The 10,034-nt window shown below is 36.0% G+C and overlaps 1 protein-coding gene across 1 annotated transcript in view; it reads left to right on the top strand.

The window, feature by feature from the left end:
- Positions 1-698: 698 nt before the first annotated feature.
- LOC128022096 (cyclin-dependent kinase 18) overlaps positions 699-10,034 on the top strand; it is a 64,908-nt gene continuing 55,572 nt past the window's right edge. The window contains exon 1 of the mRNA XM_052609336.1: positions 699-1,037. The gene's annotated coding sequence lies outside the window, so the exon portion shown is untranslated. The remainder of the gene's footprint in view (positions 1,038-10,034) is intronic.

The following is a 10,034-nucleotide window of genomic DNA, read 5'->3' as shown; positions in this document are numbered from 1 at the left end:
TATAAAGAATTGTTTTCAAAGAATGTATCTTTAACACTAGTGTTTTTGGTACTACACTAATATATCTTGAAACTTCTTAAAGTGTAAACAGGAATAAGTCTGTCAGTGCAGTAAATATATTATATTTAATATCAAATTTACGTCTTTATACAGTGTTGCCTCAAGTAAATTATCTTGTCTTTTATCAATTAAACTGTAAAACAGGACAACACCACTCATTAAGATTAAGAACACTTATCAGCATATAATAACCTCTAATGAAGACTTTTGACTTCATTGAACTAAACCAACCACTGATTCTCTAGTGAAAACCTGCACTTTTGCGCAGCTGTCCCCTAATTAGTCTACACCAAAGTGTTTGATATCTTTCTTCGGAGCACATGCTAATAACGGTGGGTCATAAACCACAAAGCAGAACAAAAAAAAAAGGTTTGACAGCTCAGTACAGCGAGAAATAGTTTAACCTTCCACTAGACAGATCAGATAATTAACAGCATCCACAACACACACACACACACACACACTATTGGTCCTCAGCCATATTGAACAAGCTCCGGTGTGAAAGAATCACAGTCTTTCGGCAGGCAGAGAGGGCTTGTGTGATGAAGCGCTCTGATTGGCCGTTGCTATAACAATAGGGGAGGAGAGACAGCCAAGTGGGGGTGGAGACCCAGCATGATTATAAAATCCTTCAGAGAGACACATTTGCTTCCTGTATGTTTTTATTTTTTTATTTATTTTCTGTTATGTTTTCCCGCATCTTCTCCTGTCAGAAGGGTCTCTCATGAGCAGAAGCAGGAGGGAGCGCAGAAAGAGACGCAAGATAAACGCCTGTGCCTTTCTCTACTGCATGTACGCATGCAATGCATGCTGCAGACTAAATAAGACACCTCCAGTGTTGGATTATCTGTCTGGCTGTGCGCTGACTGCCTCCAGACCTGGAGGCCACCCTCCTCCTCCTCTTTCTCCTCCCTTTCACACTGAAGGAAGAGTAGAGACGGTCTTCTGTTTGCCTCCTGCAGACTCCAACCACTCCTGTGAGTATGCAACCGTCTCTGTATTGTGACATGAACTGTTCTGACTTTATGACATGTTTGAGATGATTCTGACCGTGTTGTTGTTTCGATATAGACCGAAGCTGAAACCCTGTACATCTACAGTACATTTAGCACTGGAATAACGCCATAAACACTCTTTCCATTCAGGTTTCGCTCATCTTTCTAAACCCACACACTGATGTGTGCTGACGTAATATATGTGGATTCAGGGTCACACGTGTTCAGCGGCGCGGGCTTTGATGTGCACATGATTCACGGCTGCATGTACGGCCGGGACTATACATTTGTGGAGAGCTTCCTGAGAGTGGCGAGATGCTTTAAAGTGACACATTACAATGTGTACATAACACGCCTGCTTATTGCAGCCTATCTGACCGTACGCACACCACTCGAATGCACAAATAGAGTCGGTCAATAACATTAGTGTGAAGCCACAACAGGCGGCTGGCAGTGGTTTATTAGTGCAGAAAGAAGATATTAATACTCGAGTCATGCATCTTGAAGTCAAACAGCCCAATGGATGTGGCTGTACTTTTAAAAGTAAATCCTATCAAAGGCCGTTTTGGGCTCTGTAGAGTTCTTAAGTTGCCAATATGGTGTTTATGAGAGTAAAAAGTTGTTGATTAAGGTCTGTAAATAAGTGTTTAGGTTTCTGGATCTTATCTGATGGTTTCCTATACAAGAAGAGAGTCCAAAGTTATTTGTGAAACTTTAAACTTAGCACACCATGATTTGGTCTTCTGTCAACAGAGAAAGCATGAATTAATAGGGAACTTGCACAACATTTTTAGATTTGAAGGTCTTGGAAAGCTCATGTGACCACAAAGATGATCCATTGAGGGCATGTGGAAAGATACAAATCATGTTTAAGATTGCTTGAGGGAGAAGTACTTTTATGAAAATGTTAAAATAACTTTGGGACTGGCTAAATGTTTCTCACAGAACTTTAATGAACTCTACAGTAATTGCATTAAGTAGCAACTCTATCATAGGTGCTTCTTCTAAAATGCTTTAGGAGAAATTACATTTGAAACTACTGTGTTTTTAGCGTGTTATAAAATGAATGTAAATAATACAGATCAGATCAATCAGTTTTTTTGTATAATGTTTACAAATTTGAGAACTTTTTTGAACTTTAAGTGACACATGAGTGCAAAGCAATGGCAAAAGTCTCTATTTCATCTAAATACTGTCTAGAAGGAACAACTGAGGCATTAAAAAAGCCTGTATATGTGTGTGTGGAAACAATAATAGAAATGGATATTTTTATCAGTTACTCATCTTGACCAGTCAGTTTCCTCATGATTTGATCCACAAACTTGATTCCACATGTGGAAGATAACCCTAATTTAACAGACGGAGATAATATGAGGACAAACCTGTGATGTGGCGAAGACAATGGCATTATGTAAAGTTATGAGTTCCTTTATAGGATGAGAATATGACAGATATCATCACCTCAGTCTAGACAGCCAGCATTTCCTCTCAAAGATAAATTGTCTATTTAGAAGGAGCAATCGTGGTTTGTTGGTCTTCTAACTCAGTTAATTTCCTTCCTTGGTTGTGAAGCTGTACCTTGAGAAGGCGATTGAAGATAATTACGCAATTGAGCCTAAGAAAACAGCACCAAATGAGAGGTTTTATTGCTCATATCATCTCGAATATATATATAGTGACGACTGCGAAGGTTCAGTGGCACACAAAAATGTCCTAAGCAAAACATCTCATGTATCATGTGCTTGGATCCGGTGATGTAAATGGCTCGGTGTAAGTGAGCAAAGTATCAGGAAACAAGAACAGTGCCTCCAAGAATGTCCCTGCTGTTTGTATCCAAGCTGGGATACAATTTCAGAGCCCTGTGATTATAAAGAACTGCTCTTTGCCTTTCTTCTCCGGCTTTGAAATGGAAATGACACAAAATTCCCTGTCTACATAGAAATAACACATGGGGAGAATGAATATGCACAAACACTGCCCTGTTTTCTGGGTGATTCTTGTTGGTAAAAAGAGCTGCTGTGCTTTGACGGTGACAAGAAGATGAGAACAAGGTTGACCCAACCTCTTCACCATCTGCCCTTTAGCAATCTCTCGCCTCGCTGGCAATAACCTCTGTTCACACCGCTAGCCAGCGTTTCTCAGTAACGTTCACACCACTGATGGATTTATTGGCCAAAACAAGATGCTGGATGTTGGTGGATGTCAATGAACTAATGGAACTTATGTCAAGAAATGTCAAGTTTGCATCAGGCATGGGAGAAATGACCACAATCTTAATCACAGTATGAGTACATTTACACTATGGTATACATATCGCTAATCACAATGTAGATATTTTTGCATGAAAAAGGAAAAAGTTATTAAATGAAAGAGGTCTTATAATGAACTTCCCTCAAGTTTCAAATTAAAAGAAAAAAAATAAAATAAAATAAGCTTAAAATTAAAATAATGTAATTTAGCTTTATATATTTGATATATAATGTATTATAACTAATTATTTTTAACTTGAAGGATGCAAAGCAAAACCTAAGATTATTCATAAAAAAAAACAATGATTCTTAACAAATGAACGTAAGTCATGTTATATAATAGTTAAGTAAAAATATCAATATTAAACTAATCTTACCAAATGTTTTGCTCTTATTCTGTCTGAATGAGGCATTTCTATATTAATGAGGCAAGTTGCAAAAAACGACCAAACTTATATCTAAACTGGGGCACGTCCTGCTGTATTTTTGACACGGACTCCATGATTGGCATAACATTAAGCAGAATCTCTACCAGTCTGTAAATCTCTACCACGTGATACATATCCTCACACCATCCAGCCCTTGTTTGCCCTAATCAGCAAATTGCATGTTGATATGTAAGCTTAAGTACTTAAAATCATGTGCAATTAACATAATGAGTAATTAAGACTCAACTAATTACATTCACAGAGAGACACACGCTCTATTGTAGAAATACAGTCGGTGTGCAAATTGCATAATGACTTTCAGAAAGGAATTTCACACAACCTAATTTGTCTTTTGGTGCACCAAGCACAGCTAGATTACAACCGGTGATCATTTCACTACTATACTTTTAAATACAAAGTGCTGAAAACAACTGACACACCCGACCCTAACAACTATAGACTGAAAACACTTATCAAAAACTAGCCTGTGTGTAAAAGTATAAGTATTTAATATAATCATGTATTGTAAACATGAAGAAACTTCTGGCCTTGCCTTCGCTTTCTGCCTTTTATAGCTCGCACCTTGAATAGTCACTGAGAGAAAGAGCGAGAGAAAAAAAGAGAGATAGTCTATTGATCTGCACAGACTAATTATTCTGTTTAAGGTCTCAATAGGGCACCCATTGATTTACTAGAAATAACTTATAGGACTGAGTGCTTATTGATCGAGTGTGGTTTCAGCACTCTGATGACATCACTATAAATCTGTTAGTGATTACAGGAAATGAATGGCCTGCTAACTAGACTAGTAATTAGACCCTCATAATTTAACCCACGACTGCTACAGTTCTTTATTACACGGCATATGGCACAGAGAGACACAGGTGCTTTTTTTGTTTGTTTGTTTAATTACTGCGTGAAAGGTTATCCATTGTACTGTGTATTTTAGCTCTGGCTCTATATGTATATTCACTTACCACGAGCTTACCATGTCTGTCTGTCAATGTCAGAGCTGCTTTTGTTGCAGAACAAAGGCATGTTTTCAAATAAAAGGAATGATCTGATATACAGTATTGAATTATTAATCAAATTTGCCAAGTCAAACATAGAAAAAAATTAATAAATAAAAACCCCAGCAACTGCAACACACTAAAACCACCTAAAACAGTTGAATACCTTCAAAAAAGACAAAAAAGACAAAATATGATAGCGACTGCACATCAACACAATATAATTCACTCTTAACATTCTATTACAGAGCAATTAATTGGTACGAATAATTTTGAAACCATTCAACAATACACCAGTTTGGTTTGTTATTAACCCAAGGGCTGGGTAAATATAGGACAGAACCCATCTTGGGTTAATTTTTCCCAGCAAATTAGGTTGTTTATTTAACCCAGCATAAGGGGTTGATTTAACACAGCTATGGTTTATTCATTTTACTATATTACTATGGAAGCATATGGGTAGCATTATTCAATTTGGGATGTAATATGCAAAATGACAATGCAATATGTAAAATGGCAATGCATTTCTGTATTTACATTTACATTTTCCAATACATTTGTGCAACGTTTGGTGCAAAATGAAAATGAAAATTAAATTACATAATTTTCATTTGCCATTTCCTACACCAGTTTTAATATGTAAAATGAATATTAATTTTAACGTTTTATAAGTTGCAAAATTAAAATGAAAATGTATTACAGAAATGATTAGATATGTCTAACATGTTAAAGCAAAAACTGTGGCAAAATGATCATTTAAATGCTATTTTTCTTAAATGCATTAACACTCACAGTCAAGACACTTACCGATTGCATTTTCATTCGGTGTCCCGCAATGAATGTAGCAAAACTCAATGTACACATTGAAAATGCATTCCGAGCCGATCAAATCTCCGCCCCCTCCCGCCCTGTCAATCACTGCGTGAACAAGGCGGGGTTTACAGAAGGTCAAGAGACTCAAGTGAGAGAAAATGGACAAGACAGTTGGCCCGTGTACGTTTTGATCATTTCGGTTTATGGCTTCAATATTTCATTCGGACTTGTGGGCGGAGCTGAAACGCTGCTTTCATCTGATTGGTCGAATCGGATCGGTTTTCATCTAACAGCCTTCAGCTGAAATGTCTGAAACTACACTCACTGTTAATTAGCATAATATTTGAATCAGATGTAGCTGGGCACATAATTCATGCTACTGAGACCTGCAAATTATTTCTAGGTTGTAGTATTGTATGAATATTGTCCCACTGATAAAAACAGTGCAAATAGTTCTGTCCCTTTGGATAACAGTAAAGTGGAAATAAATATAGTTAAATTTATGAAATAAAATTAAATAGGATTTTTTGGGAAGGTAAGTCTGGACAGTTATACAAGCAACACCAGTCGGACGAGTCTAAAGATATGAGCTGAATTGGGTGAAACATTAAAGTTCTAGTCTGTGTCAATTACTCTCATAATAAATAATAATAATAATGTTAACTGTATTTTTCGGTATAAGTTGCATCAGTCCAAAAATACGTCATGACGAGGAAAAAAACATATATAAGTCGCACTGGACTATATGTCACATTTATTCAAGACCAAGAGAATCATTACCGTCTACAGCCGCGAGAGGGCGCTCTGAGGTAGGCTACAGGAGCACTGAGCAGCATAGAGCTAATTTTACTATTTTTATTTAGAAATGTAACTATATTCATTTTTACAATTATTTATTAATGTCACACACACACGCACACACACACACACACATACCTAGTGCCTTATGACTTAAAAGATGAGAGTGGTAAATGTTAAAGACATGGGACTGTTCAGTCTATTATTGATTTTAATTTCCACTTCACTGTTATCCAAAGGGACAGAACTATTTGCACTGTATTTATCAGTGGGACAATAATCATACAATACTACAACCTAGAAATAATTTGCAGGTCTCAGCAGCACGAATTATGTGCCCAGCTACATCTGATTCAAATATTATGCTAATTAACAGTGAGCGTAGTTTCAGACATTTCAGTGCTTCACTGGCACTGACTCTTATTTTGCCTGAAAGAATGACAAGACCGAGCTGAAGGCTGTCAAATGAAAACCGATCCGATTCGACCAATCAGATGAAAGCAGCGTTTCAGCTCCGCCCACAAGTCCGAATGAAATATTGAAGCCATAAACCGAAATGATCAAAACATACACGGACCAACTGTCTTGTCCATGTTGTCTCACTTGATTGAATCTTCTTCTTGAGACTTGAGTCTCTTGACCTTCTGCAAGCCCCGCCTTGTTCACACAATGATTGACGTGGCGCGAGGGCGGGGACATGTGATCGGCTCGGAATGCATTTTCAATGTGTACATTGAGTTTTGCTACATTCATTGCGGGACACCGAATGAAAATGCAATCGGTAAGTGTCTTGACTGTGAGTGTTAATGCATTTAAGAAAAATAGCATTTAAATGATCATTTTGCCACAGTTTTTGCTTTAACATGTTAGACATATCTAATAATTTCTGTAATACATTTTCATTTTAATTTTGCAACTTATAAAGCGTTAAAATTAATATTCATTTTACATATTAAAACTGGTGTAGGAAATGGCAAATGAAAATTATGTAATTTAATTTTCATTTTCATTTTGCACCAAACGTTGCACAAATGTATTGGAAAATGTAAATGTAAATACAGAAATGCATTGCCATTTTACATATTGCATTGTCATTTTGCATATTACATCCCAAATTGAATAATGCTACCCATATGCTTCCATATATTACTAGATTATTTTTTACTTCATACATTAAATAATGTTTATACGTTAAAAAACATTCATAATACAGTAACAGACTTAAACCACCCAGAATGCCCACAAACCCAGAAACCACACAGCAACATACTGAACACCCTATAAAGTAAAGACACAATCACACAAAGCCTAGAAACGCAATAAAACCCATACACTTAAAGCATTTAAAATTAGCAGACAACTGCACAGCAACAGACTAAAAATAAAACCTTCCAACCACATAAAAATAATCTGAACTACATACAGTAACAACCGCATACAGTAGCAAAAACAACCACATACTGTAGAAACATTAACAAAAAATTCAGAACAGTGTAGCAATTACCTAGCAACAAATAACACTCAGAACAGTGTAGCAATTGCATAGCAACACAATAAAAACACACAGAACAGCCTGGCAACCACATAAAAAAAAAAAAAAAACACAAACACTGGTCCAAGTCCGGTCTCGAGTACAACTTCTAATGACCTCAGACTTGTCACAGACTTGACTTGGACTCAAGCCTTTGGGGCTTGAAAATGATTTCCGAGTCCAGGGACAGTTGACAGAACTTTGGCTTCGGCTTGTGTGGAATATGTACATATCGGCCAACTATACTCTCAGAAAATACAACCGATACAGAAGCTGTCACTGAGGTGGTACCTTTTCAGAAGGTACCTTATTTACCCCTAATGCATGTATATTAGCACCTAATATAAGGTACCTATAATATATAAACCTTTGGAAAAGGTACTGCACCAGTGACAGCTTTTGAACCTTTTTTCTGGCAGTGCATGTTTAGCACCTGTAGTTCTGGCAAGGTTTCTGCCAATTTCATTACATCTGAATTATTTAAAGTGACCCCTGGAATGTGGGATGACGCATAAGACCTGTAATGCATGTTAGTCACTGTAAAGTCCCGCATGTGTTGCATGTGGCTGTTTGTGGTCATTTAACCCCTTCATTTTGGCATTTTAAAGAAAAAACTACTTTTCTCAGATCAGTCTTATCCCGGTGAATCAGGGTGAGGATGTGCCACCCACAGTGCAAACAGAGCTAGTCATCCAGCAGCTCTGAGGTAGTTACCCTGTCAAACACACTTTTTTTCTATAAATTATCACTCGTTGGGGCCATTTATGGGTCATAGCTTCTGTGCAGCCTCTAGCAAACCTGCATGGGTCCGGTTCCTTTCAACACAGCACATACTGACGTGTTAAATCCTGCACAGAAAACCATATTTCACATGTGGCTAGTCATTTAGCTGTATGTCTTTATTATCTGTGTTGTTGCCTAAACGGACTCTGTTCAGCAGTGACAGACTCATTTTTTAGTTATGGTAATATAGAATAGAAAAATCACAAATTAGAGCAACATTTAGCTCAAACAGAGACTCTTGCATTGGTCTCTTTCTTCACAAATATTTCTCATCCCAAAAGCTCCACAAAACCACACATCTTCTAAAGAGTTTTAGATCTCTGTAATATCTCACACTATGCCCAGATTTGCCAAGATACCAAAATCTGCAGTCAAAAGAGGTCTCAATATATTTTAAATATATTTTAATATAACATGTATATTATAGAGCATATACACATCTCTAATAGTTTATAAGTCTGCGATCAAAAGTCAGAGGAGACAATACAAACTCAAACATATCAAATTTTTATCAAAATCAACAAAATGTATATAATTTAAATTTGATATACAATAATCACGCTTCATATAGTTTCAAAAGTTTGCAATAAAAAGTCAGTTATATCAGTATAAACTCAAACATCTATTAAATTATCCAAGATAAAAAATTTAATATAATAATATAATATAATATAATATAATATAATATAATATAATATAATATAAAGTTACCAAGATTATATAATATATATATTTTTTTTTTAGTAATAACACGTCTCCAGAAGTCTGAAATTAATTAAATCTCATTATAAACTCTACAAACTCTCTTGCATTAAAATCTTCCAAGATAACATTCATTTAATCAATATAATATTATATTACAAAATAATAAATATTTATACAATTATATATAAAAAATAATCTAAAAAAAAAAAAACAGTAATCACACATTTCCTGGTTTCAGAAGTCTGAAATCAAGTCAATGATCTCAACATAAACATGAATATTCAAACTAAGTTAATTTCCACATATATTTTGTTTATAGCTTTAGCCTTAAAAAAAAGACAAATTAATTTGAGGAGAAACACAGATGCATAAGCATTGCCCAAAAGCCTATAAAGTCTCTTGAACTGTGAAAAAGCAACATCTGATCCTAAAGCAATCAGAGATAGACAGGTTACATAAAAGTAGTAAGAGAGCGAGAGCTTAGCAAAAGCGCTAACGCTCATGTGTGCCTCATCTTAGCTCGTTCCCAGTAATGTTTACAGTAGCTAGCCTGCTGTTTGCAGTAAATAAAGGAAGGTCTTCACAGGAATGTTGCCCAGCATTTCAAGTTTATCCAGTTACTCATTAAAAGGGCAACATACTGACTTTACATAAAACAAAAG

Source organism: Carassius gibelio, chromosome A11, assembly GCF_023724105.1.
Source record: "Carassius gibelio isolate Cgi1373 ecotype wild population from Czech Republic chromosome A11, carGib1.2-hapl.c, whole genome shotgun sequence".
NCBI classification, from domain to species: Eukaryota; Metazoa; Chordata; class Actinopteri; order Cypriniformes; family Cyprinidae; genus Carassius; species Carassius gibelio.
The sequence above is the reverse complement of the archived record's forward strand: the minus strand, read 5'-3'. Positions and strand labels throughout refer to the sequence as shown.